This window comes from Macrobrachium nipponense, chromosome 30, assembly GCF_015104395.2.
Source record: "Macrobrachium nipponense isolate FS-2020 chromosome 30, ASM1510439v2, whole genome shotgun sequence".
Lineage (NCBI taxonomy): Eukaryota > Metazoa > Arthropoda > Malacostraca > Decapoda > Palaemonidae > Macrobrachium > Macrobrachium nipponense.
The window spans coordinates 72,524,851-72,532,749 of NC_087218.1; the positions used below are offsets into that span (position 1 = coordinate 72,524,851).

Consider the following 7,899-nt stretch of genomic DNA (forward strand, 5'->3'; position numbering starts at 1 on the left):
GAAAGAAACAGAATAGAACTCAGAAAAAGTTACTCAGAAAATGTATTAGAATTAAATTATGACATTAATAATTGTATGCAACATGATTGTACTTTATATTATGCTTTGGGATCAATTCTTACAGATTTCTGTGACAAATAACAATATTATTTAAAGCTTTATTCTTATTTTAGAACAAGAAGTGTAAATTGCGTTAAAGAATAAGAAGGTAGGGGTGTGTAGAAACAGCTGATGGCAAAATATGTAACATTATATCTACGTTACGACAAAAAGAACTGAAAAGGTGAAAACTTGCGTAATCTTTTTTTTTTTTTTTTTTTTTTTGTTATTTGGGTTTTTTCGCTATTCTTATGCCTATGGGAATTATCATCGTAAATAAAAGAACTCTTTCTGGTATAGAAGGCTAGAAAAAAAAACGCAACGCTGCCATCTATTGTCTGGTCTGAGTAATGTCACTGAGCTCTGGTAAAGAAACGCTCTGTCTGAAGAACTTAGTCGCCGTCCTTGGTAAAGCGTACTTTCATGATCCTTACCTTTGTATTCGAGTTGACTTCGAGAGAAATCATAAACATACAGTCAGGGACTTTTACTACTGCTTTCGATGATCTGAGACGTCTCTCCTCCTGGTCCTGGTATGGACCGGGTGTATCTCGATCTCGACTTCGGATTTCCCGTGAGTACGAGTTACTTTAGTTTCCTTTGTTGTCTTTTTAATTTTAAAGTTTGATTATTGTAGGATTTATTACAGTCTGAAACTTCAATTAGATTATTGTATTCTTAGTCTCTTATCGAATTATCTAAATTTGACTTTAAAATACAACTTTCCCTATAGTATTAACGTAATGATTAATGGTGACCTTGAAATGCAGATGGTTTATGGGGCTTTAGAAAGTTAAAAATTTCTGCGGATTGAATGTGTGAATTTTTTACTTTTAAAATTGCTTCGTGGCATAAATATAACTTGCATATACGAAGTTTATTACTTATAATGATTTGAGTATGATTGTTTTTGAATCTGTAACTTGGGGGTTTACTTATAATAGTTAAAAGTATTTAAATATTCATATTGACAGCTTTATTTCTGAAACTTTATTTCAGAGCTATTAGAAAGCATTAAACGCACTGACCATTGTTTATGGCTTAATATTCTGTAAACACTTCGAAACTAATAGCTCTCGTGACAAATTACCATGGCAGTGGTGATAGTACGGGTACTGATGTGCAGCGTATTGTATTTAAATCAAAACTTCAGTGTCTAATGGCTAAGTGAAACAGATGAAAAAGAACCACATTTAAAGCCTATGTAAGAAACTTGCCATTAGTGCGTCTTTGTAATTAACTTGCAATGAGTTTCTAATCTGTTTCAAAGTAATAAGGTTTTTTAAATTGATAACCTAATGTTCGACTTTGCATTTAAAGCCTTTGTAAGAAACTTGCCATTAGTGCGTCTTTGTAATTAACTTGCAATTAGTGTTCTAATCTGTTTCGAAAGTAATAATTTTTTTAAATTGGATAACCTAATGTTCGACTTTGCATTTTACTTTGGGTTAATAATTTTCCATGAATCTTAACTATTTTGTTTGTAATCTAGCTAGGTGTTAGTCGTTAGTATTACGTAACGGCATAATGAGGGGGTTAACAAACTGCATTAGTAGTAACTGAAATAGTAGGAGAGGTGTTTAGTAAAGGTAAAATGAATAGCTGTTTCAACGGTACTTGGCGTACATTCTTTACCAACACTAGGAGTATAGATATTAAGAGTAAGTTACGAAGTTAATTTTGTTGTATCGATATTAAGAGTAAGTTATGAAAGGTAACTTTGTATTTGTGTGAGTATACTTTAATTTTTGCATTCGTATATGCAGCAATGGTTATACGTAATTATTTTAAAACTGCTTTTAACATAACCTGTAAACTCTGTGAATTTTTTTAGTTGTAAATTCCTAACCTCTAATTTGATTTTTTGTGTAACTTTAAATTTAGTCTGTGATAATGATTTTCCTAGTTGTAAATTCCTAATCTCTCAACTTTTTATTTTGGTGTAACTTTAAATTTAGTCTGTGATAATCATTTTTTATTGTAAAATCCTAATATCTAATTTGATATTTTGGTGTAACTTTAATTTTAGTCTGAATGTTTTGAAGTTTACAAATTCCTAAAGTTTTAATTTGTGAATTGTCAATGTGATAGTATTGTATGTTTATTAACTCTTAATCTCTATTCAAAAACTTATACTTTATCCTTAAAAACTGTAGCACATAATCTCGTGTCCCTTTAGTTAAGCATTGCCTGTTGACTGTTAAATCTTTCCACAGGACGATGGAGCTAGAAAATAGTGGTTTGACTGTGAAATGTAGACTCCAAACTATTACCTTCAGTTTACTTGCTACATTATCGGAGGACCACGAAAAAAATGCAGCTACTACCCTGAATTGAAATTGATAAATTTTACCAAATGGATCGAATTCGGGAAGGATACAAATTTTACCAAATGGATCTAATACGGGAAGGATAAAAGTGTTCTGACAATTATTTAAAGCTCTTAAAACTTCCCACTGCTAATTAAAGGAATGTTTTTTCTGGTGAGCTAATAGCAAGCAATGGGTAATGGGTGTACTGTAATGGTTCTGGTGAACTGGTTGCAATTTGATTAAGGGAGGTATTGTATGTGAATCATTTATAGCGAATTCGAAACCTGAAGGGAGTAGAAGGCGCTGTTAATTGAAGCAGATACTGTTTTTCTCATGTTAATTCGTTGGATTGTATCAGTTGCAACTTGATAGGCTTAGCTGGGAAGTTATTCTGTTAAGATAGTTTTCATGGTATTTCCTGTAACTTTGAGCCATAGTTGTTTCCGGGAAATTACTTTTTGTGGACTGTCAATTCTACAAACGATGCACCAGTTGTGGTAACTAAGTTTTGGTAACATTTAAGTTTTATCAAATTTGATCGAAGGCTGCACTCTGGAGGTTATTGCCAATCTATTGGAAATAGTTTAGGAATTATTGGTTAGTCTTAATTGATAAGTAAATTAAATGGGATTAGTGCTGAATAGATCTGCATAAGAATTACCTGGTCTTAAATTGTAATGGGGAGGAAGGCACTGAGACTGCATTGCAGGGACTGAGGAAGGCACTGAGACTGCATTGCAGGGACTGAGGAAGGCACTGAGACTGCATTGCAGGGACTGAGGAAGGCACTGAGACTGCATTGCAGGGACTGAGGAAGGGCACTGGGAGACTGCATTGCAGGGACTGAGGAAGGCACTGAGACTGCATTGCAGGGACTGAGGAAGGCACTGAGACTGCATTGCAGGGACTGAGGAAGGCACTGAGACTGCATTGCAGGGACTGAGGAAGGCACTGAGACTGCATTGCAGGGACTGAGGAAGGCACTGAGACTGCATTGCAGGGACTGAGGAAGGCACTGAGACTGCATTGCAGGGACTGAGGAAGGCACTGAGACTGCATTGCAGGGACTGAGGAAGGCACTGAGACTGCATTTGCAGGACTGAGGAAGGGACGAGGACTGCTTGCAGGGACTGAGGAAGGCACTGAGACTGCATTGCAGGGACTGAGGAAGGCACTGAGACTGAGGGAATGCATGCAGGGACTGAGGAAGAGGAACTGAGACTGCATTGCAGGGACTGAGGAAGGCACTGAGACTGCATTGCAGGGACTGAGGAAGGCACTGAGACTGCATTGCAGGGACTGAGGAAGGCACTGAGACTGCATTGCAGGGACTGAGGAAGGCACTGAGACTGCATTGCAGGGACTGAGGAAGTTGCTAAGAATGAGTAAGAAACTGAAACTTAAAGGGAGTAAGTTTATGGAAGTTTGCTGTAGGCATGATGGAGTGGTGTTGTGGAAAAAGCTTTGAAGTTGGTTGATAGTTTGCTTTTGAAGAAGTCTTGTTTTACTGATTTTGCTGCAGTAATCCTTGGCGTACTAAAACTCCCAGGGAGTATGCCTTAAGGTAGTGTTCTGCCTCTTGGAAAGTAAATGGCAATAGTTTCTAGATTGCTTAACTATTGAGTCGACAAGTGACTTTCGGACTTCAAAAAAGGTAGTGACTGGAAGGAGTTTATTTGGGAGTGTACTTTGCCACAAAATTGTCTTGGACCTGAAATTGAAACCTCTTGAGGGAGTAAATGCCAACACGTGATGGAGTCTTATTAAACCGGATTGAACGTTTGGGTAGAACAGAAACCTGAAGGGAGTACGTTTTTGTAGAAAATTTTGGCCGTTGGACGAATATTTTGTAGTTAACATGAGTTAGTGTAGTTATCCAGGGTTTTGCACTTTGCTCAATGCTGGGTAGAAACTGAAACCTGAAGGGAGTAAGTTTAAATGGAATGTAGAGCACGGCTGTTTTAAGCTGCTTGTAGCTTTGCCAGTTAGCAGTAATAGTTAGCCAGGGCTATAGTTTTTTTTTTTTTAAATCCAGGACTGAAACCTGAAGGGAGTAAGTTGTTGTAAGCAAAACTCTTAATATTGACAGGACTGGTTGGCAACTGCACCTTAGCGCACTTAACTGAAGTTCTGTAAGCATGCTAGTTCAGTTATTGGACACTAGATTATTACATTAGTTTTAAAATTTTGATTTAGGAGACTTAAGTAATTTCAGTTGGAGATTAAGAATTTTCTTTCAATATTTAGATACTGATACTTAACTTTATTCTCTATTTTGAGTTGATGGGGTTTAAGTATGAGGATATGTCTATTATTTTAGAAAGCTTTTCCTAGTTTGAATTTTTTTATGGCCCTTAAACTTTAGCTTCTCTGAACTTAAGCAATTTTTGGAAATTTGAGAGACTGTACTTGGTATATACCTAAGGGCTTTGGCCTTGACACGTCCATTACATAATGGCTCGAAACCTCAAGGGAGTAGTTGCCTTGAAGTACACTTACACTGGACTATAGAAGCTCCAGAGCTTCGGATTTTTGGTGTTCCTGGTGTACGGAGTGAATTATAAGCTTTTTTATTGAATACACATACTCAAGCCAATTTGTTTTTCCACACCCAAACTTTGTAGTAGGCAATGTAATCTGTAATGGAATTAATCGCAGCTGTTAGCCGGCTTGAGTATTTAGGTCTAGTAATACACGAAAGCAGTAGTGAATATTAAAGAGCGCCATCAATTTTATGGTATAGTTTTTAGAGCCTTATGTGGTTATTAACGAGAATACATTGTTGTAGCCATGTAAGACTAGTGTTATTCTTGTAAAACTTTTATCAATTTTTAAGTGGCAACTTTAGTTCCTTTGTTTCAGGTTTTCATTGAAAGTACTGTAAGCTTAACTTTAATGTTACTAGATATGGGTGTATCTATATGAATATACGAACTTTGTAACTGTATTAATAAAGCTAAAATGAAACTTAATTTTTTTATTGAAAATTTCAACCGAGCTGTAAACTAATTACAATGGAGTAGAAGTTCTGGAAAATAAACTGTATATGAAAGTGACTTCAATTTGTCATTTGAGTACATAGACGTAGAACTGACAATACTGTTTTGTTAAATTGGCTTTAGTCTTTGTTCAAAATTCTAAGACATTGAATTAAAATACCTGCTAGAATTTTGGGAATTTGACTTACTTTAACTGGCATAAATTTTAAGTTTTCTTCGAATTATTTAATTTTTTTTGTAATAGTGGTAGTGTAAAGCTTACTCTTCACTAGCAATCTAACTGTGTTAAGCATTAACGTTCTCTTGACATTTGTATAGATTTAGCGGTATCCAGCAAATATAAACTTAATTTGCCTAAATCAGGCTGGAAAAGTTTTATTTCTCGTGTGTGTTAGTGTAACACTGCTCCCACTTCACTCGGAAGTTTGTCATACGTCCTGCAATGAGGGTAGTTTTTCAGTTTTAAGTATTAACACTGGATCTAGCCTGTTTGAAGGTTTATATCTGCGAACACACCACCCAAACAGACTGACCAGACACGGCCGTGTGGACGACAGACTTTCTTAATAGATTTTGTCTGCTAACGAACTAAATTTCCCAAAAGACTGGTCGTATGGAAAAGGTTTCGGGAATATCTGACTATAGAAAAGTTTTATTGGATTAATCAGTCGTTCAGGAGAGAGTATGTGGGTGGTGGTGTTTTTTTTTTTTTTTTTTTTTTTTTTTTTTTTTTAGCCTGTTTGCAATATGTATTAGACTGGTGGAGTAAATTAATCTATTTCTATCATATGTTCCGTATTCCACATGGGGTAGTTAACTGAAGGCTACAGGCCTAAGGACTTGTGCAGCAACGAGGCTGCTGTTCAGTAGCTTATGGTGTTTATTTATTTAGTATGTAAAGAAATCCAGATAAGTCATCGAATATTTTTTTTTTTTATTTTTTTTTTTTTTTTTTTTTTTTTTTTTTTAGCGTTCTGTTAAGACCTAGTGAAGTCTCTCAGGCCACACGAGCGAGCTCTGCTCTGTAAACTCTGCCTCTCTAATTATATATGCAGACACACACATTATGTACATCATATGCACATATATTTTATGTAGAGAGAGAGAGAGAGAGAGAGAGAGAGAGGTAGGAGAGGGGGAGGAGAGAGAAATGTGAATGAGTTAAGGCCTGTCCACACGATCGGGCCTGATCGGCGGACTTCCCCTCTAACAGGCACACTTGACGGGCAAACCGTCAAATTGCCCGATGGGTCTTGTAGCAAAATCACCATTGTGGTGCCCGATGGCTTGAGCTTCGACCCTGGCAGACGTACGTGAACCATATACATTTCTGTTACTGAGCCATTCTTTCTTTGCACCATATTCTCTTCTTTTTCATCACACACAAAGCAATTATCATGCTACACTATCTTCTTCTTTGCGGTGGGCACCATGTTTATCGTACCGCACTGAACACACTACTGGCATCGTCGGGCACGCCCACCTGTCCATCGCCTCACCCGTGTGGACCAAAGACAATACACGAAAGATGGGAAGCTCAAGGCACAGCCGCATCGGCCGCATACAATTTAGTACCTGGCATGAAATGAAGATGGCGGTAGCATTGCACCTGCCTACATCGTCTGTTTGTTTACTTTTTCACAAAGCGGGGCATTCAATTTCAATCATGAGTGGGCGTAGCCATCATCACCCGTGTGTGGTTTGCAATAGGACGAAAAATGATTTTCCCCATCAGATTTTTCATGCTTATCCTCAGAATAAAGAAAGGTAATAAAATCATTACATCTGTTACAAAGTACATGATGACTTTTAGAGAAAATTAAGAAATAAAATAGACCAAATCAAAATTGAATGTCGGTGCGTGTTATTCCGAAATAAATATTGGAAAATATTTACAATACGGTGGACGCCTCTAAGCGGAAAGAAAATATATTTATATGTGATTTTCGACTAGAAAAAAATATTTGCCATTTGAAACCCCAACAACCAACCTAACCTTCCTGGTAGTGTACATCAGTAGCCTAATCATGTCAACAGTTACCTAACCATGTCAACAGTAATTTGCAATGGAAATGAAGCTATCTTGCAAAACATATCAAAATCAACTAGAAAAACTATATTTTCTTGTCATTTACAGGCGTCAATTGTATTTCAAATAAATACCTTAAAGTTATATTTGCATATCTTGAAAATCTCTAGAAATATGAAATAAACATACCAATTCCTATCACTGTCATACAATTCGTGAATATTGGGTCTCCATGCCTTTTCCAGATAGGCTACTCACAGCAACTTTGATATACTGAATATATACTGTAGTTATGTTATATTCTCAGCAGCTTACCCTTGGGTTGTAGTTATAAACGTTTACCTTAATTTTTCATTAAAATAAGCAACTATTTAGCAAACAGAAGTTGTTTCATCAGGAAGGATGGATCTTGTGGGTGCATTCATATGGAAGAGCATAAGTAGGTTAGTTAAGTTAGAGT

The 7,899-nt window shown here is 36.4% G+C and overlaps 1 long non-coding RNA gene across 1 annotated transcript; it reads left to right on the forward strand.

Annotated features, from left to right (window-relative positions):
- Positions 1–556: 556 nt before the first annotated feature.
- Positions 557–2,753, forward strand: LOC135202594 (uncharacterized). Its single transcript, XR_010311767.1, has 2 exons — positions 557–673; positions 2,316–2,753. It is a non-coding gene; the product is annotated as an uncharacterized LOC135202594 (long non-coding RNA).
- Positions 2,754–7,899: the final 5,146 nt, after the last annotated feature.